Below are 17,390 nucleotides of genomic sequence, written 5' to 3'. Positions count from 1 at the left end.
CAAATCAAATTCACATGCTTGCCTTTAAATTAGTTTAACAGTCGTTTGGCATTATTCAGCTATTCCTTATAAGCTTCTTTTGCTCAGCTGACAAATGAATTACTCTTCCAGAACAGACTTTTCTGTTGGATTTATTTGGGGGACTAATTCAATTATTTTATATTACGAGCTTATACTAACTGCTTATAACGCACAGTTTGACATTAATTATAATCCATTTTGTAAAGCATAATCTCTTGATTATTTCCTTTTGCAGTCTCAGTTCCCTCTTTTCTATATAATGCATTAATTCTCCTAGTCGGGTAGCAATAGTTGTGAAAAGTAATATGCCAGCGCTCTGACTTCTACTGCAGCGTGCTTGAATCGGGAGATGAGAGGAGGTATTGACAAGCAACTCCAGGGAGATGCAGTAACAGTGGGGCTGGTCCATCAAGTTGGGGATGGATATCACATCACTGAAATTGTTTAGAATTCCTATACATGATAATAAGAAAATGCAAGCTGACTTAGTCACTCAGTCATGTCCCACTGTTTGCAACCCCATGGACTGTAGCCTGCCAGGCTCCTCTGTCCATGGGATTATCCAGGCAAGAATAGTGGGTTGCATGCCCTCCTCCAGGGGATCTTCCCCACCCAGGGATCAAACCCAGGTCTTCTGCATTACAGGCAGATTCTTTACTGTCTGAGCCACCAGGGAAGACCAAAATGACTTAGCCATTTTTTTTTTAATGTGGTATTATCTTTAACTAAGTACAAAGACTTTTCCAATCATGTCACCCAGGAATCATTTTATCCACTGCTCTATTTGGCTTCTAGGCTCTTGCCTCTCTCCTCAGCAATGGTAAGGCGGATACCCATTCCATAGGGAAGGGAGTTCCATGGTTTGTTGCCTTTGCCAATAATGAAAACTTTTGAGAGCCATGTGGCAAAGCTGTGGCCATTGGCATCTTTCACATGAACTACATCGAAAGAACCAGGATATCTCTCCTGATTGGTGACCACACCAGTTCTTCTCAGGTTAGCACCTCCAGTCACCATGCACCAGTGTCAAATTTGATTAAATCAGTACTCTTTCCAGTCTCCAAGTCAATTTGAATGGTGTCATTCACCGTGATGAGGGAATCAAGGGTAGCGGATGATGCGAGTATCGTGGGTCACCAGATGAAGGATTCCTTTTGTCCCACAAAGATCTTTCCCACTTTGCCCAGCTTGTACCTTGCCTCCTCAGGTGTAATACAACGAACAGCAAAGCAACCACTGGTGTCATAGATCAGATGAAAACTCTCTCCAGTTTTATCAGTGCTGATGACATCCATAAAACCAGCAGGGTAAGTTATGTTGGGGCAGACCTTGCTATCACTCTTAATGAAATTCTGCATATAGATCTCTATTTCGTCTCCTATTGGGGCATAGTTGAGTCTGTTCCTTAGGAAAATGATTAGGGGCAAACATTCCCTAGTTTGTGGGGCTGGTAGATGGACGAGGAGCAAACACACCAGTCAGTTTATCCAAAGCTTTGGAGCTGCTATGGGCTTCAGGTGCTTCTCGGGACCACAAGCTGTGGCTGCGCTAGGCACTAGGCACGAAAAGGAGCTGACTTAGTTTTATTATTGCTTTTTGTTCTCTACAGACAATGTATCCTTTATTGCCTGAACCAAGGACAGACCCTTCTCACAGCATCTTCCCAATACTCTTTGCACTCACAAATAGTGTGAGTAGGACAGACATGTCCAGATTTCTATGCCTTATGTTTGAAAGAAGGTATCCTTACACATTGGCATAATTTATTGAACCCAATTAAAACTGTCTTCATCCACACTGCCTTAAATTTCTTTTCTTATTTTGACATTGCACCAAATTATCATTTTATTTAAGTTGTAAATGATAAATCTATCACTTTTAAACACCTTAAGGTGGATCAATTTAATCAGATTATATTCTCCTAAAATTTAGCCAACATTAATTAGCTCACTGCAAGAATAACAGTTCTGAAGAAGAAAGCGTGTTAGGGCCTTTGGAATACATTTTGTTAGTCTGTTTCCAAACTGGGCCAGTTAGAATCTTGCCCAGGATTTCTCTATTGTAGCTACTGAAAAAGAACTGTTGGGCTGCCCCGGTGGCTCAGTGGTGTAGAATCCACCTGCCAGTGCAGGAGAGACGGGTTTGATCCCTGATCCAGGAAGATCCAACGTTCTGTGGAGCAACTAAGCTCATGCAGCACAAACATTGAGCCTGGACCTTAGAGCCCAGGAGCTGCCGCTGCTAAAGTCTACATGCCCTAGAGCCTGTGCTCTGCAACAAGAGAAGCTATAGAAACCCACGCAACGCAACTAGAGAAAAGCCCAGGCAGCAACGAAGAGCCAATAAATTAATAACAATTTTTTAAAGGAAAACAACTGCTCCCTTTCCCCTTGGGCTGATAAACTGGTAAGTCATGAATCTTGAGCTGCTCAGTTCAGTTCAGTTCAGTTCAGTCGCTCAGTCGTGTCCGACTCTTTGCAACCCCATGAACCGCAGCATGCCAGGCCTCCCTGTCCATCACCAACTCCCAGACTCCACCCAAACCCATGTCCATCAAGTTGGTGATGCCATTCAACCATCTCATCCTCTGTCATCCCCTTCTCCTCCTGCCCTCAATCTTTCCCAGAATCAGGGTCTTTTCAAATGAGTCAGCTCTTTGCATCAGGTGGCCAAAGTATTGGAGTTTCAGCTTCAGCATCAGTCCTTCCAATGAACACCCAGGACTGATCTCCTTTAGGATGGACTGGCTGGATCTCCTTGTAGTCCAAGGGACTCTCAAGAGTCTTCTCCAACACCAACAGTTCAAAAGCATCAATTCTTCAGCACTCAGCTTTCTTTATAGTCCAACTCTCACATCCATACATGACCACAGGAAAAACCATAGCCTTGACTAGACGGACCTTTGTTGGCAAAGTAATGTCTCTGGTTTTGAATATGCTGTCTAGGTTGGTCATGACCAACCTTACTTCCAAGGAGTAAGCGTCTTTTAATTTCATGGCTGCAATCACCATCTGCAGTGATTTTGAAGCCCAGAAAAATAAAGTCAGCCACTGTTTCCACTGTTTCCCCATCTATTTCCCATGAAGTGATGGGACCAGGTGCCATTTTAATTTTCTGAATGTGGAGCTTTAAGCCAACTTTTTCACTCTTCTCTTTTACTTTCATCAAGAGGCTCTTTAGCTCTTCTTCACTTTCTGCCGTAAGGGTGGTGTCATCTGCATATCTGAGGTTATTGATATTTCTCCCGGCAATCTTGATTCCAGCTTGTGCTTCTTCCAGCCCAGCATTTCTCATGATGTACTCTGCATATAAGTTAAATAAGTAGGGTGACAATATACAGCCTTGACGTACTCCTTTTCCTATTTGGAACCAGTCTGTTGTTCCATGTCCAGTTCTAACTGTTGCTTGATGACCTGCATACAGGTTTCTCAAGAGACAGGTCAGGTGATCTGGTACTCCCATCTCTTTCAGTATTTTCCAGAGTTTGTTGTGATCCACACAGTCAAAGGCTTTGGCATAGTCAATAAAGCAGCTAGTGAACATTTGTTCACCAAAAGGAGAGCCTCTGACTGAAACAAAAGAGTTCTCTGATGACATTCTATTAGTTGAGTTCTGGCTTTCCCAGTTACATGAAACAATAAATAGTTCCCTCCCCCCGCCTTTTTTTTGGTTAAGTTTGAATTGGGTTTCTGTCTTCCTTTCCAACCAAAAACATTTTGACCAATATATATTGCTTGAAATATAGTACTTATATGCAAGATTAAAACATTCTGTAGCTATACTAAATCTCTTTATATAAATGATTAAAGCAAATATAAATAGACATTGCTTTCTATGAGTGATTTGTAGCCTATGCCAACAAATGGCAGTTAGCACAATATATAATAATTTGCTTTACTTTTCGTAATCATTTTTCATTCTCTACAGTCATGTTTAAAAGTGATTTATTTTCATTCTAGACACTTGATTAATGATTGGCTCTCTATGTACACTAATTCCAATTCAAATTTAAAGTCATCTGTCTCAAATTTTGGCAAGAGAATTAGCAGTCCTGTACGTGTTACTACCTGAATGTTTACAATTTTAGTTCCTTACTGATCTCATTTTTTAAAAAATTAGATTCATAAAATTTAAAATTTTAGTGTAAGTCAGGCTGCAATTAAATTTGGAAGTATGGCAGAGTTTGGATTAGAGCTAAATCAAATTGGCAGGAATTCTGCAGCCTTAATGGCTATGTTTTACATGGTGCTATTAAAGTTATAGCCACATAAATTATGTCCCTTAATCCTAGAAGTCTTGGAAATTAACCATGGTAAGAGGGAGCCCAGTGTTGATAAACTAAGCAGTATCGAGAAAACTGTTGTGAAAGTATCAGTAGAAAAGCAGATGGAAAACAAGGATCACATTAACTTTATAGGTTTTCTGTTTGTCTGTTGAGACTTATGTGCTAGAACCTTGATGGCTATGACTTGGCCTCCGATGCCTAGAACAGTCCCAGGCTTTTGGTCAGCACTCAGAAAGAGCTTGTTGAATGAATGAATGAATGTTCTTTAGTAGATACAAATCTCTGATGCAACAAGATTTTTCCTGTAATTACTGTAGGTTATCAGACTGATCCAGAAGGAATTTCAGGTATTCTCTTCTCCAGGCTTCCTCATTTTAATACTGAAGGAACTGAGATCAGAAGAGGTAAATGTTCAGAACAAACATGGAGTAATTAATCAGTTAACAAACATTTAAGGAGTATTCACTGCTGATGAATATTTGGAACTGTTTCAGATAATGGGAATACAGCAGAGCATAAGACAGCCGGAGGCTCTGACATCAAGAGTTTACATTCAGAGTGATGACTGAGTGGTCAGTGAGTAAATGAGATTTCCATTCCTTATAAATGATGCTACAAAATGCTAGTATAGAATTGTGGTGGAGAATGACAGAACACGGGGAAAGACACAGCTGATTTAGTAGGTTACTCAGCACAGAATCTCTAAGAACTCTCATTTGAGCCAAGCCGTGAGTGATGAGGACACATCTATGCAAATATAGAGGAAGAGTATTCCAAGCGCAGGTGCAAAGGTTCTAACATGGAAACAAGCTTGGTGTGCTTGATGGAAAGAAAAACAGCCATAGTGCTTCTGCTGGAATGAAAAGGGGAGGAAATGAACAGAGATGAGGTTTGGTGGGCAAATGCCACACCCTGTAGAACCCTGTGTATCAGGAAGAGAAGTTTTGGTTTTATTACAGAGGGTGATGAGACCCCAATATAAGTTTTGAGGAAAGAAGTCACAAAATCTAATTTTCATTTTAGCCATTTGCAGCTATGTGGATGGAACCTAGACATTGTCATACGGAGTGAAGTTTGTCAGAAAGAGAAAAACAAATACTGTATATTAACATATATATATGCAGAATCTAGAAAAATGGTGTAGATGAACCTGTTTGTAAAGCACAAATAGAGTCACAGACATAGAGAACAAATGTATGGACAACTAGGGGGGTGAACTGAGAGGTTGGGATTGACTTATATACACTATTGAGACTGTGTATAAAGTAGATAACTCATGAGAACCTGCTGTATAGCTCAGGGAACTCTACTCAGTGCTTTGTGGTGACCTAAATGAAAAGGAAATCCAAATATGAGGAGATATATGTATCTGTACAGGTGATTCACTTTGCTGTACAATAGAAACTAAAGAAACATTGTAAAGCAACTAGACTCCAATTTTTAAAAATTAATTAAAATTTAAAAAACAAAAGTTGAAGGAAAAAATAAGATTAATGAAAAAAAGAAAAATCACTGAGACTACTATATGGAGAAAGGATCAGACTGAAAAAGACAGGAATCTGGACTGATTGGAAGATGGTCTTAGTAGTTCAGGCTAGATGGTGGTCACCTGGCCTAGGGTGTGTCAGTGAAGACGGGAGCAGTAGCCAGACTCAAGACATACTTCGTAAGCACTACAGGACTTGTTGATAATTGCTTGTGGGCAGTTGGACAAATGAAGATACCATTTACCATGATGGGGAAGACCCTGGGAAGAGTAAACTGGGAGGAAGGGAGAAATAATTAGTTCTGCATAAAGAATATGCCTGCAATGCAGGAGACCCAGGAGATGTGGGTTCAATCCCTGGGTCTGGAAGATCACCTGGAGTAGGAAATGGCAACCCACTCTAGTATTCTTGCCTGGAAAATTTCATGGACAGAGGAGCCTGGCAGGCTACAGTCCATGGGGTCGCAAAGAATCAGACACGACTGAACAATGAACATACATATTAAGTTTGACATTTTTATTAAACACTTATAAGGAAATTCTGAAAGGTAGTTGGATAAATAAGTCTAGAACTCAGGATAGAGGTCAGGAAAAGAGGTATGGATTTGAAGTCATCTGTGAATAGATGATACTTAAAGCCATGGCAGTAGGGAAGTACAGAGTGCAGGTTGAAAACACAGAGGCTTGCAAGAGGTCTGCTGGAGGAGGAGGAGCCAGAAAAGATGCTAAGAAAGAGCTCTCAGGCCAGTTAGGGGAAAATCAGATGAGTTTGGCTTCACGGACATCTACACAAGCAACCTTAACAGGAACTATCTCTTATCGATGTGGGGTTGGGAGAATGGAGGAATGAAAGCCTGACTGAAGTGCATTATGGCAAGAATGAGAGGCAGGACAAAAAGGCAGCAAGCTAAACATGGCTTTCAGAAATTTTTCTGTTGAGTAGGGACGAGAAATGGAGTGGTGATTGGTGGCGGGTGGAGGACAGAGAGAGAGATATTAGACTGCTAGTGGAGGCAATGCAATAGAAAGAATCTGATGATACAAAAGCGCAAGGGGATAACTGAAGATACACAGCTGTGTGAAAGAACTGGCCTTTGCCCTTGACTGGGGCAAGGATGCTTTACCCACTATGACTCAAGGGAAACACAGATGCTGAGGTTCAGATGCCGGTGGGCTGCAGGATTTGGTAAGGAGTTGAGGCAGTTCTTGGCCAGTTCTATCAGAGTTGTATTCAATTTTCTCAAATCCCATTCTGGAGTATAACCACATAGCCTCCAATAGAAAATAATGTCATATTTCTTGTATTGGACACAATAGCTGAAACTGTTGATAGAGGTGATTCCTACTTCAGTTAATTTGAAGCGTGGAAAATATTCTGCAAATCTGTTATGTTCAGTTGTACAAAAATGTCTTTTATCTAATTAAATGGAATTCTTGTAGCACTAAGCTTGTCTTGAGGACATGTAGAAGAGACAAAGCCCTCAATTTTTTGTTTGAATAAAGGAGGAAAGTCAGTCAATACATGGAAAATGTGAAGGGAATCTGGGTCCTAGAAATCACGTTGAACTACTGAAATAGTCAACTCTGGAAACAGCCCTACCTCAGATTTCTTGTTGTGTGAGCTGGTAAGTGTACTGACTGATGCAGATGTTTTTTAGTATTTTATTGGAGCAACAGGGAGCCATCTGGAAAAAATAAAATAAAGCTCAAACTTTATGCAAAATCAATTTCACACAAAATAAAATGTAATTTTAAAAGTACTGGACAAAGCATCAGACAGAGGAGCCTGGCGGTCTACAGTCCATAGGGTTGCAAAGAGTCAGACACAACTTAGTGACTGAACACACATGAGCTCACATGGGACATTTATGCCATAGAAAACTAGGCAAAGGTTAAAAGAGAAATAGAAAGCAATTTATGTTTAAAAAAAGAGAAAGATGTCTAGGATACATTTTTAAGGGGGGAAAGAAAGATATGCAATGGGTCACAAGGTAGCCTACCATTTATGTAAAAAGAGAGAGAAACCGATAATATATACAAGCTTATTTGTTGTCTTTCAGGACAGGGGGAGTAGGTAGTTGGCAGATGAGATCTGGAGAGAGCTTTTTTACTACATATCCTTTTCAGTTCAGTTCAGTTCAGCCACTCAGTCTTGTCCAACTCTTTGCAAGCCCATGGACTGCAGCATGCCAGGCCTCCCTGTCCATCACCAGCTCCCAGAGTTTACTCAAACTCATGTCCATCGAGTCAGTGATGCCATCCAACCATCTCATCCTCTGTCATCCCCTTCTCCTCCTGCTCTCAATCTTTCCCAGCATCAGGGTCTTTTCAAATGAGTCAGTTCTTTGCATCAGGTGGCCAAAGTATTGGAGTTTCAGCTTCAACATCAGTCCTTCCAATGAATATTTAGGACTGATTCCCTTTAGGATGGACTGGTTGAATCTCCTTGCCATCCAAGGAACTCGCAAGAGTTTTCTCCAACACCACAGTTCAAAAGCATCAATTCTTTAGCACTCAGCTCTCTTTGTAGTCCAACTCTCACATCCATACATGACTATTGGAAAAACCATAGCCTTGACTAGACGGACCTTGGTTGGCAAAGTAATGTCTCTGCTTTTTGATATCCTTTTATTTATTTATTTTTATTATTATTTTTACTTTACAATATTGTATTGGTTTTGCCATACATCAACATGCATCCGCCACGGGTGTACCCATGTTCCCCATCCTGAACCCCCCTCCCACCTCCCTCCCATACCATCCCTCTGGGTCATCCCAGTGCACCAGCCCCAAGCTTCCTGTATCCTGCATCGAACCTGGACTGGCAATTCGTTTCTTATATGATATTATACATGTTTTAATGCAATTCTCCCAAATTATCCACCCCCTCCCTCTCCCACAGAGTCCAAAAGACTGTTCTATACATCTGTGTCTCTTTTGCTGTCTCGCATACAGGGTTGTCATTACCATCTTTCTAAATTCCATATATATGCATTAGTATACTGTATTGGTGTTTTTCTTTCTAGCTTACTTCACTCTGTATAATAGGCTCCAGTTTCATCCACCTCATTAGAACTGATTCAAATGTATTCTTTTTAATGGCTGAGTAATACTCCATTGTGTATATGTACCACAGCTTTCTTATCCATTCATCTGCTAATGGACATCTAGGTTGCTTCCATGTCCTGGCTATTATAAACAGTGCTGCGATGAACATTGGGGTACACGTGTCTCTTTCAATTTTGGTTTCCTCGGTGTGTATGCCCAGCAGTGGGATTGCTGGATCATAAGGCAGTTCTATTTCCAGTTTTTTTTAAGGAATCTCCACACTGTTCTCCATACTATGTATGGAGTGCATTCCCACCAACAGGGTTCCCTTTTCTCCACACCCTCTCCAGCATTTATTACTTGTAGACTTTTGGATCACAGCCATTCTGACTGGTGTGAAATGGTACCTCATTGTGGTTTTGATTTGCATTTCTCTGATAATGAGTCATGCTGAGCATCTTTTCATGTGTTTGTCAGCCATTTGTATGTCTTCTTTGGAGAAATGTCTGTTTAGTTCTTTGGCCCATTTTTTGATTGGGTCATTTATTTTTCTGGAATTGAACTGCAGGAGTTGCTTGTATATTTTTGAGATTAGTCGTTTATCAGTTGCTTCATTTGCTATTATTTTCTCCCATTCTGAAGGCTCTTTTCACCAAACTAAACAAAAGAGGAAGAGATAGGGAATCTACCTGATAAAGAATTCCAAATAATCATAGTGAAAATGATCCAAAATCTTGAAATAAAAATGGAATCACAGATAAATAGCCTGGAGGTAAGGATTGAGAAAATGCAAGAAAAGTTTAACAAGGACCTAGAAGAAATAAAAAAGAGTCAATATATAATGAATAATGCAATAAATGAGATAAAAAACACTCTGGAGGCAACAAATAGTAGAATAACGGAGGCAGAAGATAGGATTAGTGAAATAGAAGATAGAATGGTAGAAATAAATGAATCAGAGAGGGGAAAAGAAAAACAAATTAAAAGAAATGAGGACAATCTCAGAGACCTCCAGGACAATATTAAACGCCACAACATTCGAATCATAGGAGTCCCATGAGACAAAAAGAAAGACCATGAGAAAATACTTGATATCCTTTTATGCCTTTAAATTTTTTAATCATGTAAGAGTATTGCCTACTTTTTTAATAAAATAAAATATGACTCCATGTATATTCATAGTAATGTCTCAGCATTTTAGGACTTTTTTTTTTTTTTTTTTTGATTCCCTATAAGATAGGTAGTTCAGAGAGCTCTGAAGTCAGGCTTTCTGGGTTCAAACTCTGATTCCACCAGCAACCTTAAGTAATCTACTTAACTTCTCTGTGCTTTAGCTTTCCTATTTTCCAAGATGGGGATCACTTTGAGAACTGAAGCTCAGGATTCTTGAACTGCTTAGCCCAATGCTGGACCCAGAGTAAGGCCACACCAAAGGGTAATGAGCATCATTTCTAATTTGCTGTGAATATCAAAGCAGCAGAAATTTTAAAGCAAAAGCTGTTCTCCTAAGTCTTAATTTTGTTATTCTGTGAAATGTAAGTAATTTAAACTGGTCCATTTAACAAATGGAACATGATGGATGGATAATAAAAATGCCAACACTAATAGCTGGCAAATATTTTCTCATTAAGACCTTTTTTCATCATCTATTGTTCTCGTTTTTTCTCTTTCAGTATGTTGTATTTTTCTTAAGCTGTAAAATATTATTTACAAAATGCTTGCTGACAACATCATTATCTTTTCCACAAGCAAATATGAAACCATCAGTAGAACCTGAACCTACCTCTTTCCATGCTTTTTTGTGTGTGTGTCAGTAGTTCTGGTCACCCTATCATCTCCTGTGAGCCCCTGAAGAACAAAGACCACAATGAGTGATCACTGTCATATCCCTGGTACCTGCCACGATGCCTGGAGCATAAAGGCATTCGGTAAAGAGTTGTTGAATGAATGGACAAATAAATGAATGCATACTTGAGTTCGTGAGAGAAAATGGAGGGAAAGTAATCCTCTTTCTACTTCTGTAGCCTTGCACAGTCAAAAGAAAACAAATGAGATGCTAAGGTTCATGGAAAGTTCAACAACAAAGAAAAAGGTTTCATCTTCTTATCCAGTTCATGAGCTCAATGAGTTCACATTGCTTAGAGGTTCTCTCTGGTTGCAGTTCTGAAAACTATTGTAGGACAAGTGAAGAAAACATTTATGGAATACCTACTGTGTATGAGGTACTGCATTAGACACGTCAATACATTGTTTAAACCTCTCAACAATAATAAGAGATAAATGTTATTCCTACTTCGTAGATAAGAAAGGGGTTATCTTCTAAAGGAGGTACACAAACTATTCAATGATAGAAATCAGCCAATCCTAAAACATTCCATCTATAGCTCAATAGCCTGAACTCTGCCTATCTAATTTCAAAATTAGCTACAGTATCTTTCTCAAGCAAATGTTCTAACTTGGAAGCCAAGCTGTAGGGTAAGATAAAAATAATACAGCAATACCTCTATACATATTTCTGATCACTTTTAAAGTAAAAATATATAGCTCTAAGATAGCTGCTCAAAAGGTACTTGCAACAAAGTAGTCTGGAATTCCACTAGGACTTAGCTTGGTAGATTTCTCTTTGACTTACTATCCAGACATTTTGTGGGGGAAATTAAGACACAGTGAATGATTATACTATTGCTTTTTATCATCCCTTGCTGATGAATATAACCACTAGGGTAGCTGATGATTAAATTTTAAGTGTCAATTTGGCTAGGCTATGGTATCCAGCTGTTTGGTCAAATGGTCTAAATATTGCTGTGGAGGTATTCTGTAAATGTAATTAACATCTATAATCAGTGCATGCATTCATGTAAGTTGCTTCACTCGTGTCCAGCTCTTTGTGACTCTGTGGACTGTAGCCCGCCAGGATTCCCTGTCCATGGGATTCTCCAGGCAAGAATACTGGAGTGGGTTGCCATGCCCTCCTCCAGCAGATCTTCCCCACCCAGGGATAAAGGAAAGGAGATTACCCTCAATGAAGTGGATGGGCCTCATTCAATTAACTAAAAGCCTTAACAGCAAAAATTAAGGATTTCTGGAAAGAAATTCTGAGTCAAGAATAATATAGAAATCTTTTCTGGGTTACCAAGCTGCTGGCCTGCCCTATGAGGTTTAGACATACCAGTCCCCACAATCAATTCCTTAAAATTAAATCTCTTTATATTTATTTACATATATGTAAAATAATTTGGGAGAAGAGCATTCATAATGCTCAGCTGTAAGAATCAAAACATTCAAAAATTTGTTTATTTGCTTTTTTAGCAGCACCATGAGGCTTGCAGGATTTTAGTTCCCCAACCAGGGATTAAATCCTGACCATGTAGTAAAAGCACCAAGTCCTAACCACTGGACAGCCAGGGAATTCCCTAAATACTTTCTGTTTAATCAGAAGTTATACTGATATCTTTTAAGCTTTGGGAGTAAATATTCAGATGGGGGCTGTGGCATTGTGAATTATAATAAGAAATATATCTTTGGTCTTCATCCCCATTTCTGGTACCGAGCTCCTAAAACCCCTGAAATTTCATAAATGTGAGAACGATAAAAATGTCTTTTTTATGTTAATGAGTGACTTTTGTAAAGCCCTAGGTTAATGAAGGAGGAGAGGGTGTGAGGCAAGGGGGGTTGGTTGCCAGGGAAAGCCAACCACAAGGGGAGAGGGGCTGGAGGTTGAACCAGTTGTCATTGGCCAACGATTTAATTAGCCATTCCTATGTAATGAAGTTTCCATGAAAACCCAAATAGACCGGGTTCAGAGAGTTTGCAGGGGTTGGAAGACTGGTGCTCGGACAGGGTATGGAAGATTTGTGCCCTTACCACATGCCTGCCTTCTGGCTATTCCTGATTGGTATCCTTTTATCATGTACCAATGATCTAGTAAGTAAATTGTTTCTGTGAGACACTCTGGCAAACTAATTCAACCCAAGAAGAGAGTAGAGGGAACCTTTGATCTTCAGCCAGTTGGTCAGAAGTACAGGTAACAACCTAGACTTGAGATGGGCATCTAAACCAGGGGGTGGGGACAAACAGTCTTGTCAGACTGAGCCCCTAGCCTGCAGAATCTGATTCTATCTCCAGGTAGATCAGTTCAGTTCAGTTGCTTAGTCTTGTTCAACTCTTTGCAACCCCATGGACTGCAGCACGCCAGGCTTCCCTGTTCATCACCAGCTCCCAGAGCTTGCTCAAACTCATCTCATCCTCTGTCATCCCCTTCTCCTCCTGCCGTCAATCTTTCCCAACATCAGGGTCTTTTCAAATGAGTCAGCTCTTCGCATCAGGTGGCCAAAGTTTTGGAGTTTCAGCTTCAACTTCAGTCCTTCCAATGAACACTCAGGACTGATCTCCTTTAGGGTGGACTGGTTGGACCTCTTTGCTGTCCAAGGGACTCTCAAGAGTCTTCTCCAGCACCACAGTTCAAAAGCATCAATTCTTCAGTGCTCAGCTTTCTTTATAGTCCAATTCTCACATCCATACATGACTACTAGAAAAACATATGGGTTTTAATATACAATAATTCATTTCAAGTTCTAATATATATTTATAAGTTGTGTTTCTCTGGAGAACGGTGACTGATATAGAAGCTATGCTATTTGCAACAGATCAAAAATAAACTAGTATTAAGAAGACTGAAATAATGAGGAGTCTGAGTCTCTTACTGACTAACATTTATTCAGAAACGTTAATTCCAAATCTGCTTTGAAGTCCTACAGTCTCTAATTATAGTACAAAAAGACCCATCATTTTTAAAAAGTAAAATTAATTGCAGGTCATTTTAATTTTTAAAACACATGTGATTTATTTAAACACTCTGAAGCACTACTTTTAGGGATCCCATAGGATTTTTCTTTCACTCCTTAGGTTTTATCCAGGTTGTATTACCATATCCATCTTTAGATGTGCCCCTAAACTTTTAAACTTTACTAATTTTAAAATCACTAAAATATGAAATAAGAACTATCAGGAAAGTAACTGGAGCAGCCACACACACCAAAAAAAAAAAAAAATTGGAGGAAAATACCATAATGCTCTGAGTAATTAGGGGACAATCACTTAGCAATACGGAACAGAAAAGAGAGAATGAAGCACAAAGTGAGCTGACTTTTCTGAAAAGTGTTTGAATCTCAAGTGTTGAAAACATGCCTATGGGACTTCCCTGGCAGTTCGACGGTTGGGACTTCGTCTTCCGGTGTGGGGACTGTAGGTTCAGTTCCTGGTTGGGGAGCTGTGGTCCCATGAGCCTTGAAGCCAAGGAGTCAAGGCATGGGGTGAAGTGGTGTTATGGCAAATTCAGTGGATGCTTTAAGAATGGTCCATATTGAAAGATTTTTTTTTAACAAAAGCATGTTGAAAAGTAAAAGAAAAAATGTCTAATTTTCTCAAGTTTATATAGGGAGGCAACGTAGGTCTTTAAGGAGCACCTACCATGGACCAGAGTCCTGGCTGGGAGTTGGACACAGCTCCCCCCTCGACAAACATTAGAGTCTAGTGGAGGAGACTGTCAGACATGTAAACAAACAATTGCAATGAATTGCAACATGCTTTGCAAAATGATTTCATTTATGCTGATTTGGGAGAAAACTTTCCCCAGGCAGGAAGGACAGAAGGATGACTGCTCTAAAGAAAGAGAGATTGCAAAGAGAAGGTGAGAGACAGCCTTCCAAAGAAGGTGAACTTTCACCTGGGTCTTGAGGTAGACAGAGCGGGTCATTTGAGAGTGCAGAGAAAAAGGATCAAATCTCTCCAGGCAGGAGATTTCCAAAGACACAGAATTCGAGTTAGGGCCAGACTAGCAGCCTGACTTTGCTGTAGGGTATGTGGTGGGGCATTGCGCAAGGTAAAGTAAGAAAGATAGGACTTACCGAGAGCCTGGAAATGGGGGAAAGGGGAAAAACGCCTGAATGTTTGGTTTGGGAAACATGGCTGTGGAAAACAGAAGGCTGGAGACAGACAGGACGAACTGCTTTGGAAGGAAGAAGATGAGCTGAGTAGGGGAATGAAGAGATTGAAGAGCTATTGGAATATCCAGGTGGAAATCTCAAGTAATCACAATAACCCAGGTCTGCCACTTGGGAGAGGGATTAGGCTAAAAATATAGGTTTAGTCCTCATTAGCAAACTAAATGAGAGTCCCCAGAGGAAGAGGGCAGGATGATGAAAGGAGAGAACCAAGGACCAAAACTGCTGAATCCTAATATTTAAGAGGCAGACGAAAAGAACAGCCCTGGAGGATGCTGCAAAAGGTCAAGGAGCTATTATTGTGCTGTTTTGTTTTAATGTGGCAAATTATATATGACACCGAACACACCATTTTAACCACTGTTAAGTGCAAAATTTAGTGGCATGAATTACATCTACCACACGGCACAAACCATTACAACTATTTCTGAAACTTTTTCATTACTCCAAACAGAAACCCTATAGCCTTTATGCAATAATTCTCCATTGCCCCTAACCCAAGCCCCTGGTAACTTCTAAACACCTTTCTGTCTCTATGAACTGAACTGCTCTGTGTACCACGTATAAGTGGAATCATACAATATTGTCCCTTTGTGTCTTACTTATTTCACTTAGCATTGTCTCTTCAAGTTTCATTCATGCTTCATTCCTTTTTATATATTTTGAGTTTATATGCGCACTTATGTCTGACTCTTTAGCCCACCAGGCTCCTCTGTCCATGGGATTTTCCATGCAAGAATACTGGAGTGGGTTGCCATTTCCTTCTCCAGGGGGTATTCCTGATCCAGGAATCGAACCTGTGTCTCCTGTGTCTCCTGCATCAGAGGAGCAGATTCTTTACCCACTGAGCCATTTTATATGTTGTGCCTTTTTAAAAATCAGGAAATAGAAGCAGAGAGAATAGTCATTAAGGGTATACTAGGGTTATTATTAAGGCTTACCCACTGGGACTTGCCAGAGGGAGAAAGAGAGGAGATAAATCAACTGAGAGGCCAGAACTGAAAGTCAAGTGCAAAAACTATGATGAACTATGAACTCTGTGGTAGAGCAGACAGACATCTGGGAGTTGGAGGTTGCTGGGGAAATCGTCATCCGAGAACCAGGGAGAAAAGTGTGTCTGGACTGATGCGTGAACCCAACACAATATTCCCCTCTTCTGATGGGAAGGCCTGGTGGGAATTAGTTCTGTCTGAACAGTTCCACAGGCCCTGGGTGAAGGGGGTAAGGGGTTGGGTGGGGGCTGTGACTCACAGTTACTATCTGAAGAAAAGCAAAGTGCATGAGTCAGAGAAGCACATCAAAAAAACAGGTCATCAAGCAGAGAGAGAGGGGAGCTGAAGGGCAGCTCAAGCCAGGTGAAAGAGGAATATGCAGATAGAATGAGTGAAATACTCAGAAGCTAACATCAGAGGCTAAGTTCTATTAACAGAAGCTTTGTATGAGTCGGGCAGCTTCATTGAAAAGTGCTAAGACTGGAAAGACACAAAGAGAGTGAATTCAAATGAAATAAATAATTGGAGAAAAAAGAATCAGAGTATACAGGGCCATACTCTCCAAATATCTATGCCAGATAATTAGGGTACCTATGTATCACTGGTGGTTGCCCCTCTGTTAATATTTTTGCCCCCAAAGCTTAAAAGATAACAGTGCAATTTCTAACGCTCCAAAAAAGTTATCCTGAATGCTTTTAATTCTTATAGATGAACATTATAAATATTTCATCACTCATTACATTATTGGTTGAGAAGTTAAATTTCTTCTTATATAACATTTATGTCAAATAACGTAACTTTGTCACATAGCAAATGTGATCACTGGGCTTCTGAATCCACAAATTTACAAATTTTTCTGGAAAATGAAGCCAAAGAATTATAGTAGACTATAGAAGGACTACCATCCCTGGTGGCTCAGATGGTGAAGCCTCTGCCTACAATGCAGGAGATGCAGGTTCAATCCCTGGGTTGGGAAGATCGCCTGAGGAAGGAAATGGCAACCCACTCCAGTATTCTTGCCTGGAAAATCCCTTGGATGGAAGAACCTGGTAGGCTATAGTCCATGGTGTCGCAAAGAGTCGAACACGACTGAGCGACTTCACTTTCACTTTCATAGGACTGACCCAGACTTGCCTGTGAGTGTCCGGGAGTCTCCAGTGGAGGCATGGGTCGGTGGTGGCCTGCTGCAGGGCTGGGGGCACTGAGTGTAGCAGTACACGCATGGATTCTTTTGAAGGAGGTCGCCATTATTTTCATTACCTCCACCATAGTTTGGCCCCATGTAAATAGCAGGGAGGGAACACAGCCCCACCCATGGACAGAAAATTGGGTTAAAGATTTACTGAACATGGCCCCACCCATGGGAACAAGAACCAGTTTGCCCCTCAGTCAGTCTCTCCCAACAGGAAGCTTCCATAACATCTTAACCTTCTCCATCAGAGGGGAGACAGGCTGAAAACCACCATCACAGAAAACTAACCAGTCTAATCACATGGACCACAGCCTTGTCTAATTCACTGAAACTATGAGCCATGCCATGTAGGGCCACCCAAGAC

The 17,390-nt window shown here is 40.5% G+C and overlaps 1 pseudogene; it reads right to left on the bottom strand.

The window, feature by feature from the left end:
- Positions 1 to 789: 789 nt before the first annotated feature.
- Positions 790 to 17,390, bottom strand: part of LOC102275972 (small ribosomal subunit protein eS4, X isoform-like) — a 57,938-nt pseudogene continuing 41,337 nt past the window's right edge.

This window comes from Bos mutus, chromosome 16, assembly GCF_027580195.1.
Source record: "Bos mutus isolate GX-2022 chromosome 16, NWIPB_WYAK_1.1, whole genome shotgun sequence".
In the NCBI taxonomy this organism is placed as follows: domain Eukaryota; kingdom Metazoa; phylum Chordata; class Mammalia; order Artiodactyla; family Bovidae; genus Bos; species Bos mutus.
Note: the sequence above shows the minus strand (reverse complement) of the source record. Positions and strands in the feature narration are given on the sequence as shown.